At 42.4% G+C, this 14,164-nt stretch overlaps 1 protein-coding gene across 1 annotated transcript in view; it reads left to right on the top strand.

Moving 5' to 3' along the window:
* Nucleotides 1-1,337: 1,337 nt before the first annotated feature.
* Nucleotides 1,338-14,164, top strand: part of ATP2B2 (ATPase plasma membrane Ca2+ transporting 2) — a 691,115-nt gene continuing 678,288 nt past the window's right edge. Inside the window, exons 1-2 of the mRNA XM_033926077.1 lie at nt 1,338-1,363; nt 5,275-5,361. The gene's annotated coding sequence lies outside the window, so the exon portion shown is untranslated. The remainder of the gene's footprint in view (nt 1,364-5,274; nt 5,362-14,164) is intronic.

Below are 14,164 nucleotides of genomic sequence, written 5' to 3'. Positions count from 1 at the left end.
AGGCCCTGATTGAGGCGTGGCCTAAAGCGGAGGAGGCCTGGAGCAGGAGGGAATGATCACCCCTCCTGCTCCCAACGATTCTTAAAGGTGTGTGGGGGGGAGTGGGTGGGCCGACCCGTCCGTCCGTCCAGCCTGCCAGCCTAGGTAGAGATACAGGGAGGGAGGGAGGTGGGCTGGCCAGATCAGGATGGAGTTTCACATGGCAGGAGTGAGTTGGCATCCCTCCTGCCTTTTGTGGGGCATTGGCGGGGCCGCTTTTTTTTGGGGGGGGGCATTTTGTAGGGGTTTGGGGAGGGAGGAAGCAGTTCCGGGGGGGGGGGGGGGCTTTATTATTATATTTTTAACCGAGCAGATATTTTGTGTGTGTAAAACACACAAGAAATCTGCCCAATTTAAAAAAATATATATATATTAAAAGCCCTGACAGCAGTGACAGAAGGCTACTTCTCGGGTCTGCGCACGAGCAGGGATCGCACATTTGCAATCCCTGCTCGCAAATGGGAGCGTTCCTCTGATCGCCTCTATTTGAATATGACTGATTTGTGAATCAGTCGGACCTGCCTGAATCAGAAACGGATTGTTCCGATTCGGGCAGGTTAGTGAATCTAGCCCATTGTATAGAACAGTGGCACAGCTACAGGAGAACCTGGGGGGCCTTGAGGGACTGGGCTTTCCACTGTGCAGCACCCCTTTTAAATGGCTGACGGGGATGCCAAAGCCTCACCAGCCAAAGACATGTAATGCCCAAGCCAGTCCCCTTTTCCTTGCACTGTTTCTACGATGCCAGGATTTCTTCCATGTGCCCCGTTTGCACGAGAGCTGAGCATTCGCGGAGAGTCCTGGATTCGGTGGATGGAAGCATGCCGCCGACTTATGCATTACACAAGTAGTGCAGAGAGATGGGGAGCAACTTTGGTTGATGGGGCATTGGCATCCCCTTCAGCAAAGGTGTACTTATTGCATGTGGGGGGCGGGGGGGGGGGAAGAGAGGAGGAATGTATTGTCCTCGCAGCCCACCCCTCAATTGGAGGACTGACTACACCCTTGGTTTAATGTAGTTGTACGTGCATAGATGACTCTGCCCTGTCATGCATGCCAAATGATTCTGAAGCAAGGTAGGATTTGACAAATATTCTGAAATTACTACTACTATTATTGATCACTTATATAGCGCTGTACATATTGACATTTAATAGACAGTCCCTGTTACTTATCATTTCTATATGACTGTACAGTTACTACAACTTAATTATTTCTATATCGCTACCAGACGTACGCAGCGCTGTACAGAGTCACAAAGAAGACAGTCCCTGCTCGAAAGAGCTTACAATCTAGACAGACAAACAGGATGTCGTAGATACAGGTAAGGGGAAGGGTTAATTTGCTGGCTGGGTTGGAGGGTAGTGGGGAGTAGGGTTATGGAATGAAGGCTATATCAAAAAGGTGGGTTTTAAACAAGGGAAGGGGCTTGGCGGACAAATACAGGTAATTTATTCTAGGCATGGGGGAAGCCAGATGAAAGGAACAAAGTCTGGAATTGGCAGTGGAGGAGAACGGTACAGCTAAGAGTTTATCTGAGGAATGGAGTTCTCTGGGAGGTGTATAAGGAGATATATTGAGGGGCAGGAGAATGAACACACTTGTAGGTCAGCAATAGAAGCTTGAACTGTATGCGAAGGCAGATAGGGAGCCAGTGAAATGATTTAAGGAGAGGGGTGACATGAGTGTACTGAGTTAGGTAGAAGATGAGTCGTGTAGCAGAGTTTTGCACAGATTGCAGGGGGGGAGAGACGACCCTGCGGGAGACCAGTTAGAAGTAGATTGTAGTAATCTAAACGTGAGGTTACAAGAGTGTGGACAAGGGTCCGTGTAGTGTGCTCAGTGAGCTAAGTACTAATTATCTTTAAAGTTTATAAAAATAATTAAAGAAACATCATTATAATAGAGAGCTAATGAAGAGTGAACACATAAAGCTTAGAGTAATGAAAACTTTTGAACTCTAAGTGGTGTTGCTGAAGCTCTGCTGTGAACGTTGGATAATAGTTATGCATATTGGTGAATTTCATTTTGTATGCATTGACTATTAATACTAGTTTCAGTCTTAGACATGTTTAGTTTCAGACTATGGCAGGACATCCAGGCAGCAATGTCAGCCAAACAGGCAGAGACTTTTTCTTGGACTTTAGATGAAATTTCAGGTGTAGAGAGGTAGATCTGGGAGTCATCAGCATATAGGTGATACTGGAAGCCATGGGAGGAGATCAGAGCACCGAGGGAAGAGAAGAGGTCCTAAGGCAGAACCCTGGGGTACACCATCCGCTAGTGGGATAGCAGCAGGAGAGGACAGATTCGCGGAGTCCAAGCGAGGACAGTCTATTAAGGAGTGAGCTGTGATTAACAGTATCAAAGGCAGCAGACGAGTCAAGAAGGATGAGGATTGAGTAAAGGCCCTTAGATCTGGCCATGAACAAGTCACTGCAGACTTTGATGAGGGCAGTCTCTATGGAGAGTTGGGGCGAAAGCCAGATTGTAGAGGATCAAGAACCTGTTGAGTGGTAAGGAAGTCCAGCACGCTCGAGTAGCTTGGAAAGGAACGGAAGAAGGGAGACAGGGCGATAGTTGGATGGGCAGGTGGTTATAACTGTAAGCTTTACTGGATTCTAAGTCAGAATGGCCACAAGTTCATAGCGTCAGTATGACATTCGATTTATTCATTTATATTCCACCATACCTCACAGTTCTAGGCAGACAACATAATACAAGAGGCTGAACAACATCAAGAATTACAGAATTTAAAAGTATATCGAATAACATATATAATAATTAATTATAAATCTTCCAAACATCAGTGTTTTTAATTCAACTTTAAAATGTTTAAAAGTGAGCGCAGCTCCCAGCAATCCCAAAACTTCCTTATCCAATTTAGCTGCCTGGGAAGCATATACGGTCTCCAATGCTTTCAAGGCCAGATTCCCAAAACTCACTGGTAAAATCCATCCAGTTGATGTAGAGGCCATACTGGGAGCAATTTATTTTTATTTTATGGGCGATTCTCAGCATACAAATTATATTCATGCTATTTGTGTGGAGAATCACTGGTAAAGAGCGGAAGGAATTGTGCCCAGCGCTTCCTCAGAAGAACAATCGCTAAGCACAACTCCTCCTCAAAGCCTCAATCAACTGAGCCGCAGGCCTCCCCGATTCCTGACGGGTTCAGCTGATTGACCAGCAGGAAGAGCAGCAGAGGGAAATGTTCCCCCTCCCACTGACACCTTCCTTGTCTGCTGCTGCCCGGCCCCCCACACCCTGTACAAGATCAGCAGGAGGGATACCCATTCCCTCCTTCTGCCGGGGTCCTCTGCCCACCCAACAACCCCTACATCTTTAACATCAAGGATGGCAGGAGAGATGCCCACTCCCTCCTACTTCTGAGCCCCTGCCTCTGACAACCCCTCACCCCCCCGACAAACCACCAACAGCCCCTGCACCTTTAACTTCAAGGATGGCAGGAGGGATGCTCACTCCCTTCTGTCACTGGGTGTCTCCCCCGAACCCTCCCGCCCCATGTACCTGCACGACGAAGATCGGCTAGAGGGATGCCTATACCCTCCGGCTGGCAGGACTGCCTCTTCAAAATGGCGGGCCTTCCCAGTGTATCCTGGGATGTACTGGGCAGGGCCTAAAGTTCTGAATGGCCCTGTGGAAGAGGCCTTAAGTGCCTGAGGAGTTGGGGGTGGGGGACCCGACATCCCTCCTGCTGTCCTTGAATTTCAAGGTGTGGGCAGTGTGGTCAGGGGATTGTCCAGAGGCAGGGGACCCCAGCAGCAGGAGGGAGTGGGCATTCCTCCTGCCATCCTTGAATTTAAAGGTGTGGTAGAGGGGGTGTTGGAGGTTGTCGGGGGTGGGGGATCCTGGCTGTGGGAGAGAGTGGGCATTCCTCTTGCCATCCTTTGCTTGGGCACTAACCTCCCAAGGTGGACCCTAGCATCTGGTAACTATGTTTCAGGTTATTCTTCCCAATATGCATCATTGCATTTGTCCACATTAAATTTCATCTGCCACTTGGATGCCCAGTTTTCCAATTTCCTAAGGTCCGCCTGCAATTTTTCACAGTCCACAAGCGTTTTAACAACTTTGAACAGTTCAGTGTCATCTGCAAATTTAATCACCTCACTCATCGTTCCAGTTTCCAGATCATTTATAAATAAATTAAATAGCACCGGTCCAAGTACAGACCCCTGTGGCACTCCACTGTTTACTCTCCTCCATTGAGAAAAATGACCATTTAACCCTACCCTCTGTTTTCTATCTGATAACCAATTCCTAATCCACAACTGCACTTTGCCACCTATTCCATGACTCTTTAATTTTCTCAGGAGCCTCTCATGAGGAACTTTATCAAAAGCTTTCTGAAAATCTAGATACATTACATCAGCAGCTCACCTTTATCCACACCTTCAAAGAAGACAAGCCAATTGGTGAGGCAAGATCTCCCTCAGCTGAACCCATGCTGACTCTGTCTCATTAAATCATGTTTGTCTACGTATCTACGGCCCTAGCATTGAATTTCTCGGTTCGCCGCTGACTGTGGGAAGCAGCTGGACTGCCTTCCACGATCTGAAAATCAGCCCCCTAGACTGTGATGGCAGTCAAAAACCTAGTGTGCTCAGCTGCATCCCTGCTGTAGTGCCACAGACCAATTTGATTATAGCTTTGCCCTGGCCACTTCAATAACTAAGAATCCTTATTCCATGCTTTCTTGAATCCTGCCACCCTTTGTATGAGAAAATATTATCTGTCTACCCATTGGAATACACTAGATCTGACTAAATAAGTATAACGGAGATAATAGTGGAACGTGTCATTTTTAGAACATGATTGCATCATAAATTTAGCCAATATGATCAATTCTGCTGCAGCTCTAAAATTCTATAATATATTTTTGCTTAACTGTGTGGTGTGGTTTCAGCAACCCTTTAAGATATAAAACTAATAGCATTTTTGTTTTCGTGGGAGTTTTGTTTCTGGATTATAATCTTTTGAAAAGTCCGGTAGTGTTTGCATGAGTTTTATACCATGAACGTATGTTTTATGTTGTTGCAATATTCTGCTTTTAATGATGTCAAGTAGGAATAGTTATTACATGGAAATATGTTGCATCCATCACTATAGGTAGAACAAAGGATTGCTCATTTTTTTGCAAGTATGGCCCAGCTTCTTTTTCTGCCTCCCCAAATCTTTCTTGTAATTTAACTCGCATACGGTATTTTGCAGGTTTTTGGAACCTTCATAGGCTGTTGTGAGCTGGGCATCTGAGAAAAGGCAGGAGTCAGCACCAGAGAAGGAAGTAGTCTAGAAGAGGTCAGTGCAGTAGCCTGAGAACCTGGGGAACTGGGTTTGGTTCCCATTGGAGCTCCTTGTGGCTCTGGGCAAGTCACTTAGGGCTCTTTTACTAAGGTGCGCTAGGGCTTTAACGCGAGCTGGCGTTAGTTCTAGAAGCGTAGCGCATGGTAATTTCTTGCGTGCGCACCTTGGTAAAAGGAGCCCTTAACCGTTTATTGCCCTGGGTACAAAATAGGTACCTGAACTGTATATTATATGTTAAACCGCTTTGATTGCAACCACAGAAAGAGTCTATTAATTCCCATCCGTGTTTCAAATGCAGATTTTAGGACTTGAATAAGAAAATGGACCGTCAGCATTTGCAAGTTTTAAAGATTGGGATTATACAGTAATATGCCTGCTATGCTTTAGATAAGTAGATGTTTTTTTAGTGTGTTCAGGGTTTAAAACAGGGGTGTTCAACCTGCGGCCCGAGGGTGTTTACTGTCTTGCCGGCTCCCTCCTCTGTCTTGCTGCAGCGTTTGCATGTTTGTGCGGCCCCAGAAACATTTTTTTGGGTCAATGCAGCCCAGGAAAGCCAAAAGGTTGGACACCCCTAGTTTAAAACATATAAATCTTTTAGCAGGCTATTGGAATAGTGTTCAAACAATTTAGAGTAGTTTCTAGTTCCAAATATAAAGGTTACTTGTATTCCTTTTCTAAAATCTAGGGAAACCTATTTTCTTTTCAGGTTTAAGCATTAATCCATACTTAATTAATGGTTGCAAACTGTGTACTGTGTGCTCCAGAACAAAGCTTACAAGAAAGACACGCTGTCTATAGTGTTCTACTTCAAACTGTTTATGGCAGTGGTTGCGGCTTCAGTGTGCAAGTACTAAAGAGCAGTGAAGCCATAAAACAAGTCTACTGGTGGTTGTAAACTTTCCTGACAAGACAAGGGTAATGAAAAGTAAAGATATGTTTCATGATACTGACAACTTAACTAGGATTCCCTATAGAATTAATTTGTTGTGCATGAAAGTGACTGACATAAGTGCACTGATAGCAAGTCCTGAGGCCACTCAAGGCAGCTGTGGTAGTAATAATGGAAAATCAATTCTGAGCAGAGTTTTGACCATGAACCAACTGCCAACAGAATATTATAGGGCTGGATTTAATGGTTCATAAATGTGTGGATTTTTAAAATATTGATCTTTTCCTAATAATTGCATGCTTCCTGCTCAACGTTCCCTTATCATCCTGCTAGACCATTTCAGACAAGTGAGTTATGTCCCCTTGCCAGCAGATGGAGACAGAGAACAATAGCCTAAGATTTTTATGACATCACTAGTCAATATTTCTCTGCCTCTAGCTGAAGGTGCAGGTCGGAGTGGTGCAGCAGGATTTTTTTGGTCAATCATGAGTTAGGTGTCATTTATAGAATTGTACCTAGTGGCAGCTAAACTGGATCTAGATAGCAGTAGGTGTAGGAACCTTAAACATCCTCTATTTATGCCATGGTTTTCTTAGCCTAAATTCTGGCACCTAAGTTAGGCCTAAATCCAACACACAAAGCATGCCCAAGATCTGCCCATGATCTTCCCTTAACTATGCCCAAGTTCTACCAAGTTAGGCACCTACCAGCTAATTAATTTTCATTTTTGATAATTATAAATTCATTGCTCATTATCAGCACCGATTTAAGCTTTTTAAATAATGAAGATAGGTGCCTAGATTGCCTGGGTGGACTGATCTACATGCTTAACTTCAGGTGCCATTTATAGAATCTAGGCCAAAATGCTCCATGTTATCTGCTGCATTAATAGTTAACATGTGGTAACTATCATGCATTAAGTGCAAGGCACAGTCCAGTTTCGCCCCATTCCATGTTATACAGTTACACTAATGCAGGAATTAGTGCACTGCTAAAAGTGTCAAATCATCATATTTAATGGTGACTACATGCTAATTCATACATTAACCCCTGGATTCTATATACAGTAAAATGACTACAGTTGCATTTGTAAATTTAGCTGTGTGGCTAAATTGCACATAATTTAATTGTTTAACAAGCTAGTCGGTGTCGATAATTGTCTGCTAACAAGCAATTATCGATATTAATTGGGATTTACATGTGCACCTTTCTGGCCTGGATTCTGTAAACAGTGCCTGGAAATATGGTGCTGGCCACGTGCCAATCACACTTAGTCACCGTTAACAGAATCATGGTTACTGGCACCTAAGGAAAAACTTAGGTGCCAGTAATGTGGACCAGGGCCTTTTCTCCTTCGAACAGAGGAGACTGAGAGGGGACAAGATCGAAACATTCAAGGTACTGAAGGGAATAGACTTAGTAGATAAGGACAGGTTGTTCACCCTCTCCAAGGTAGAGAGAACGAGAGGGCACTCTTTAAAATTGAAAGGGGATAGATTCCGTACGAACGTAAGGAAGTTCTTCTTCACCCAGAGAGTGGGAGAAAACTGGAACGCTCTTCCGGAGTCTGTCGTAGGGGAAAACACCCTCCAGGGATTCAAGACAAAGTTAGACAAGTTCCTGCTGAACCAGAACGTATGCAGGTAGGGCTAGTCTCATTTAAGGCACTGGTCTTTGACCAAGGGCTGATGCGTGAACGGACACGATGGACCACTGGTCTAACTCAACAGCGGCAATTCTTATGTTTTTATGCCTACATTTCTGGTGCCTGAGTTTTTCATAGAATTGCTCATGACGACTACTACTTTTATGTTTTAATGTATTTTTAATCGTTTTTAAATGGCGTGTTCATTTACTATTCTGATTAAAGCCAATTAAAGCAGTTAAGTTAGGTGCCTAACTTTCAGTTCTGTTTAGAGAATATGGCCCTCTAAGCATATTCTATAAAGTGGTGTACGTAAATTCTAATGCGTGAATCTCAAAATGGGGCGTGGATGGGTTGTGGGCATTCATAATAATTGCACACAGTGTTATAGATATGCTCAGTCCATGCAGAATTTGGGTGCACGCATTTGCACCAGATTTTAGTTAGTGTAAATGGTCATGCCTAAATTTTAGTCGCAGAGGCTGGCCACTACATGTATTCTTTAAACTGTGCCTAACTTTAGGCATGGTTTATAGAATAGCATTCCGCTCCAATTTTTCTAGAACCATATATATAGAATTTGGTGCTGTCTAATGTTCTTTAGTAAAAGGTCCCTCTTAATGCAAAAAAAAAAAAAAAAGCACTGAAGAAATTTTGCCAAATTCTGGAATTTCAGAGCTTCGGGTAAAAGTCATAATTTTTTTTTTTTTCCTCAGTGTTTTGCTTGCAAACTGCAGAAAATTGAATCTCTGGGTAAAATATTTGAAAATTGTGAGCATTTCCAGCTTTACAAGTGTTTGCATTTCTTTTGCTCGAGTGTTGAGTGAAGCTAAAATCTGACTCATTCTAAGTTAAATTTGAAAGCTAGTGTATGCATTGTTTATGACTGCAAAGGTGAAAGCGGGAAGATAAATGGTATCCTTCTGTTTGATAGGCTGCCTGATCAATTGCAAGGTTTGCTTCAGGTAAAGCAGCAGATAGTTTGTTCTCCAGCTGTGTTTTTGTCGAGTAAGCATAATACCTTATAGAAAGGAAGGAATTACGAGAAAAGGGCAAGCTGAATTCCTTCATTTAACAAGAATGTACATATTTATTAAAATATGATATTGTCTTTCTCTAACCAGTCAGTTAAATAATATTGGCTTTTTTTTTTGTTGTTGTTATTTTTGGAATATCTAGCCTTAGCTGGAGCATAAACTGTGATATCGATTAAACTGAGTATATAAACAGTCTGGATTGAACTGGAGAATAAAGAGAGGACCGGGTAGAAAATCCCCTCTCCTGATACTCACTACCAATGTATAGTCTGCTATTAGTGTAATTGCATAAATTGATTTTGTGTCTTTTTTTTTTTTTTAATTCTCCATCCTGATGTGCTGAAATAACTGCTATTCATCCGTTCTTCCTTTGATTTTATCCTTCCATGTCCATTTTCTATACATTCTTCTGTTAAACACTCGTCTCTCGTTTCTCCTTTGCTTTTTCTGTCTTCTCAACCTTCCATCATTTTACTTTTAACAGCATATTTACTGACATTCATTTTTCATGCACTTTTCCATTACAATTTGGATGGAAACCAGCATCAGTCATAAGTTGGAATGTAATGATGTCCACTATTTCGTAAAGGTTCCGACAAGCTAGACAGGCTATGAAAGAGGTGGTATAAGACCCTTGAGCTATACATTTGCAACTTATCTATAACATGTGAGTTAACCACTGTGCCATTCTATCAATAGTATGGAAGAAATTTGTGATCATGATAAATCTTAGTTAAAAATATACTGTTATTACCTTCTTTTCTGTTGTATGCTATGCATAATCAAACATACCAGTATGTTTTGTGTACAGAGTGCTTATCACATATCTATGGAGAGTAGCAATGTGTTTTCCAAGTCTAATATATTTTAGAAGTGTGCATGCAGATTGTGTGCATGCAGAGTGTGGCTGGCAAAGCAACATAATTTTGTACCTGGGTAAGGGGTTATCATTAAAAAAAAAACAACTTCCATGAGGACAGCTGAGGGAACAGATGTACTCAAGAGAGAAGTTCCAAGTTCATATGAAAGGGGTAATTTGATAAAGTTTTGTTATTGTTTTTTTTGCCAAAGGGGCTCTTAAAAGATTGTGTGAGACTATACACAGGTAAAAAGTAGGTATATAAAAATCTGTGAATACTTGTTCTTAGAAATGTAGGTTATTAAGTTTCTGTATATACATAATGCCTGCTCTGTACTCAGAGAAAGGCATTTATAACTTGCATGACTGCATACATGAATAAAAAGTATACACACAGAAAGGGCTGATTTCTATAAATGGTATAGGAAGAAATTGAAGCTAAGCACTATTCTGTGAAAGGCATGCACCCTTTATAGAATAGAGTTTAGCAACGATTCTGGTTGGCCTAGGTGCCTAAGGCCCCTCCAATGCACTGGGAAGGGGCAGGCCCGCCATTCAGATTGGGCATCCCTCCTGCTGGTGAAGGGTGCTATCGTCGGGGGGTTTGGGGGAGGGGGCGGCAGGAAAAATTGTTACAGGGGTATGGGTTGCCTGGGCCGCTGAGCTGATTGCAGCAGCCACGATCAGCTCATCGGCATGATTTGGAACTTATACCTGTTTTGAATTCATCTAAGTCAAAACGTATAAGTTCCGTTTGGCAACCTGTCAAACTTTTATGATTATGACTGCAAGATGACTAAGTCTAGGTCGGCCCACATCCCACCCTATCAACTCTTCCAAAAATGCCCCTTTTCTCTCTGGGCGTACAGAGGCAGTGAAGAGGCCTAAGCTGGTTTTAGATACATCTAAAACCAATTTTGATTATGGGTACTTGGACAACCTGTTGTTCAGATCGTCCAAGTACCCACTTAGGCCAGTTTTTGTACCTTTTTTTTTATTATGAGCCCCTTGGTTTTAAATTTCCTCTCCTTCACTTCTTGCACTACATCCATCTTTGGCACTGATTTTCATATTCAGCTTTCTTCCATTTTTCTGCCTCCATCTCAAATCTATCTGTTCAGCTTTCCTACTTCCCTCCATCCATATGCACCATCTATTCCCTGCTCTTCACTTTCCTCCATCCATGTGCACCATCTCCTTCCTTTCCTTTGCCCCTCCCATTCAACATCTTTCCCTTCTTTCTCTCTCCCTCCCCCCTCCAGGTTTCACCAAATGTTCTCCCCACCCAGTTCCCGAAGCACACCTAGCCACAAAAATTACAAGAAGATCTCCAGCGTGAGACAATTCAATTGCACTTCTTGTGGCCTCCTCTGCAGTGTTCCTTTGCTGCAGTCCGCCCAAGCGGAAACAGGAAGTTGCTTCAAAAGGGGGCAGACTGCGTTAAAAAAAAAAAAGTACAGAAGAGGCCACGGCAGTGCTGGAGAATCGAAGAACAGTGGCTTTTAGGCACTATTGTCTTTCACTACCTGCTCCGCCCTACCCCAGTCTGACATTACACTTACAGTTCTGGGACTCAGGAAGCCGACACCAACACTTTATGCTGGTGAAGGGCCTTGAGCATCTGCACATGCTCAAAGAATTGCTGGTCTCCCTGTAAACCGTGCTAGCTAGCTATCCTCTTAATAACCTCTAATTTCTTATTATGTCCTTCCCTCATTTATTGAATTACCTGTAAACCGTGTCGAGCTCTATCTTTATGGAGATGATGCGGTATACAAACTTAAGGTTTAGTTTAGTTTGGTATATAATAATTATTCTCTTTTATTGTTTGTTAAATCTCAAATAATTCCTTAAGTGATTCCTTCAATCTTGGGTGATATACTAACATCCACATATTACCCAAGACTGAAAGATGAGCCCCAAAGTGATGTGCTCATGTGCTGGGTCAGGAAATGGTTGAGTGGAAGGTGACAGAGCGTAATGGTCAATGGAGATCACTTTGAAGAAAGCAGTACAGTTTATGGGGTGAAGAACTTGTATGCATGACAGAAGAGCAGATTTGCTTGTGATTGTATGTGATGACCTTAAGATGGCCAAACAGGTTGAAAAGGTGACAGCGAAAGCTAGAAGGATGCTGGGGTGTATAGGGAGAAGTATGGCCAGTAGGATAAAGTTGCTATTGATACCCCTGTATAAGACTGGTGAGACCTCATTTAGAATATTGTGTATAATTCTGGAGACCGCACTTTCAAAAAGATGGAGCCAGTCCAGAGGAAGGCTACTAAAATGGGGCATGATCTTCGTCATAAGGCATATGGGGACAGACTTAAAGAAAAGGTGGGAAAGGGGAGATATGATAGAGCCATTTAAATACCTATGTGGCATAAATGCGCATGAGTCGAGTCTCATTTGAAAGGAAGCTCTAAAATGAAAGGGATAGGATGAAGTTAAGAGGTTATAGGCTCAGGAGTAATCTAAGGAAATACTTTTTTACAGAAAGGGTGTTAGATATGTGGAACAGTCTCCCGGAAGAGGTGGTGGAGACAAGGACTGTATCTGAATTCAAGAAAGCCTGGAATAGGCATGTGGGATCTCTTAGAGAGCGGAAGAGATAATAGTTACTTCAGATGGGCAGACTGGATGGGTCATTTGGCCTTTATCTGCCATCATGTTTCTATGAATCATTGAAGGAATTATCTAAGATTTAACAAACAATATAAGAGAAGAATTATTATATATACGCCATTTAAAACCAGGTCTTTAAAGGAGGAGGTTTTTATGCCAATGAGGTTTGTCCTTAAGCTATAATCTTTTCGGTTTATTTTAACCCTTTCCTGCCAGGGAGTACATATGTTAGATCAGGGGTCTTAAAAGTCCCTCCTTGAGGGCCACAATCCAGTTGGGTTTTCAGGATTTCCCCAGTGAATATGCATGAAATCTATGTGCATGCACTGTTTTCAATGCATATCATTGGGGAAATCCTGAAAACCTGACTGGATTGCAGCCCTCAAGGAGGGACTTAGAGATCCCTGTGTTAGTTGATTTCACTCCTCTTTTCTGTTTTTTTTTAATTTATTGAGTGAATTACTCAAAGGGATCCACAGAACAGTTGAGTTTCAGGATATCCCTAATGAATATGTATGAGAGAGTTGTGCTTTTAGTGGAGGTGACAGGAATGCAAATCTCTCTCATGCATATTCATTAGGGATGTCCTGAAAACACAACTGGCCTGTGGAACCCCTAGGACAGGTTTGAGTACCCCTCTATAAAATTATCCCAAAACTGTCTGCCAGAAAGGATTGAACTCATATTCCATGGCTTCCCCCTGGTGTATGGTACAATGTTGCTGTCATTAGATCTTACATTTCCTGCAAAGTATGGAGACATATATATATATATATATGTATGTGTGTATATATATATATCTATATATATATCACTTTTTTGTTCTACTTAGAACATAAAAATCCTTAAATTTGGAAACACTGGAGAAAATGCTTGGTTTCTTATTTTTGCAATTCATACATCACTCTCTCCTTTCTGCATTGTATTTATGAATGATTGAGAGCTTTCATTTTGTTTTAATGTGGAGTGTTTAATATTTGAGAAGGTGATTCAATGGAACACAATGGAAATGAATAGACGATGGCAATGGAATAGAGGGGGATATACAAAGATGGACAGGCAAATGGCTGGAGAACAGAAAGCAGAGAGTGGGCATAAATGGGAATTTCTCAGACTGGGAGAAAGTGACTAGCGGTGTACCCCAGGGCTCGGTACATGGGCCAATCTTATTTAATATTTTCATCAATGACCTAGAGGAAGGAACATCCAGTGAGATCATCAAGTTAGATGACACAAAGCTGTGCCGGGCAATCATTGCAGAAGGATAGCAAGGAACTCCCGAGTGACTTGTGTCAGTTAGAGAAATGGGCAGAGAAATGGCAGATGAAGTTTAATGTGGAAAAGTGCAAAGTAATGCATTTATGCAGAAAGAACAAGGAACACTAGTATAGAATGTCAGGAGCAACTCTGGGTAAGAGCGAACAAGAAAAGGACCTGGGTGTGCTGATAGATAGGACCCTGAAACTGTCGGCACAATGCATGGCGGCAGCAAAGAAAGCAAATAGAATGTTAGGCATGATAAGAAGGGAATCGCGAGTAGATCGGAGAGGGTTTTAATGCCGCTTTATAGAGCAATGGTCAGACAACACTTGGAATACTGTGTCCAACATTGGTCTCCCAACTTAAAGAAGGATATAAAACTGCTGGAGAGAGGGCAGATGAGCAACGAAGCTAGTAAAAGGTATGGAGAAACTGGAATATGAGGAATGACTTAAGAGACTGGGATTGTTCTCCCTTGAGAA

This window comes from Geotrypetes seraphini, chromosome 17, assembly GCF_902459505.1.
Source record: "Geotrypetes seraphini chromosome 17, aGeoSer1.1, whole genome shotgun sequence".
NCBI classification, from domain to species: Eukaryota; Metazoa; Chordata; class Amphibia; order Gymnophiona; family Dermophiidae; genus Geotrypetes; species Geotrypetes seraphini.
Note: the sequence above shows the minus strand (reverse complement) of the source record. Positions and strands in the feature narration are given on the sequence as shown.